Source organism: Cyprinodon variegatus, unplaced genomic scaffold, assembly GCF_000732505.1.
Source record: "Cyprinodon variegatus isolate N-32 unplaced genomic scaffold, C_variegatus-1.0 Scaffold159, whole genome shotgun sequence".
NCBI classification, from domain to species: Eukaryota; Metazoa; Chordata; class Actinopteri; order Cyprinodontiformes; family Cyprinodontidae; genus Cyprinodon; species Cyprinodon variegatus.
In genome coordinates this window covers 1,037,811-1,039,566 of record NW_015150612.1, presented here as the reverse complement: position 1 = coordinate 1,039,566, position 1,756 = coordinate 1,037,811, and the positions used below count along the sequence as shown (strand labels likewise).

The window sequence follows — 1,756 nt, the reverse complement described above, 5'->3', positions numbered from 1 at the left end:
TTTCAACCGTTGCGTATATTAGCTGCGACATATGAATCAAGATGCTATGACTGAAACAATTTGATTGACAGATGACCGTTGATATATGATTGGCCGAATTTAGGTGTAAAGGTGACATATAACTAACTGGCCTGCATAACGAAACCCCCCCACAGATTTTAAGACCAGATTTTTTTTTAGAATTAGAAATTTTCTAAATTTTGGGACAATATCATCTGATAAAGAGTACATTTATATACATGTTTAAGCAAGAATGATTTGACATTTAAATATGACTTCTGTACGACTTTCAATGTAGTTTTTTATTTTATTAATTATCATATCCTGTGGTGTGTCATATAAGCTTTTTACCTTTTTAGTTTCAGGGTTTTTCCCTTTTAGTTCTAATGCTGCTGTTGTTCCATCACAAGTTTTTTGGTGTCACATTATTTTCCATCCCCGCCTCTGTATTCATGCCCCTCTTTTTATTGTTCCTTGATAGATTCTTCCATTAGTCTACTCCAAATCCTGCTCCTCATGTCATTTTTCTTTTTAATCATCTTTGCTCTTTCCTAACAGTCAGCCTCTGTGTTTGGGTCCTTACTAACTTGAAAAAGTGACATTTTGTGTGTTATTTATCAGAATTTCCTTCTTGTAAGGAAGGCTTGACCTATGATTCACCTTCAGATATTTAAAGACTTACTGGCATGTTTAACCTTTTCCTCCAACACTGAGGTTTTCTACTTTATTTTCCACGTAGGGGTTCGTCTAACAATACCTTTAATGTTAAGTTGATTATTTGATTCCAAACTTTAGTTATTAATGATATCACTGTTGTTAAAACATTGAGAAAATGCAACATACCTTATTTAAAAACAATGTTATTTTAACCAATAACCTGTATTTTTTAAACATTGAATGAATAAACACTGCATACAGTAATCACAGGCACGTGGTATATGAGGTGAATAAGTGACTCAATCTGTGCAGTAATCAGATAATTATTGAAGTGTGAAACCTTTGGAGAGAAATAGATTAAAACTATATATGTGGGAAAAGGGAGCAGATCTCCTCTCGGTTCTCTTTGCTCTGACAGCGGGTTTTTCAGGACAAGACAGCTGCAGGTGCCTGTGAGGCAGAGCTGAGGGATAAGAGGAGAAACTAATGGATGCTCTACCGTTACTGATATTTAAGAGTAACGGAAGGGTGATTGCTGCTTTCACATAAAGTAGCTAAACTTGCCAAAAACACATAAAAGAGCCACTAGAATTATCTCTAGTTGCTTTTTTTGAAAATAAGTTGCTGGAAGCGTCTGAAACATCCCCAAATATAACAACAGACTCACTAAGTTGGAAACAATGGACTAAACGATGAAATAAAGATGTGTAACTTTATATTAGTTTTCAAGAAGACTTTAAAATCTAAAATTATAAAAAGTTACAATGAAATTTGACTGAGTTTGATTTTTCAGTTTAAGTTGTGTGTTTTGTAATTATTTATTAGTACCAATGTTTTATTGTGAATTATTCTTATGATGGTACAGGATAGGCAAAAATAAGTCTTGGGGCTTCAGACTATTCCTTTTTCGGTTGCTGTCTGATGGATTTTTTTGTAATAAATATAATTTAATTTTTTGTTTGTTTAAACCGAAATAAAGTATTTCCTTTCCTATGCACATTGCAGTGACTAACATTAGGTATTGAGTGTAACTGCTGTGACAATCAGTAACAATTTTAACAGGTGAAAATTAAATCTTTTATTGTAGAATTGCAATTCT

General features: G+C 33.0%; 1 protein-coding gene across 1 annotated transcript in view; it reads right to left on the bottom strand.

The window, feature by feature from the left end:
• The window catches only part of LOC107086704 (tyrosine-protein phosphatase non-receptor type 11-like), an 82,817-nt gene that overhangs the window by 20,329 nt on the left and 60,732 nt on the right, over nt 1–1,756 (bottom strand). The gene's annotated exons all lie outside the window — the stretch shown is intronic.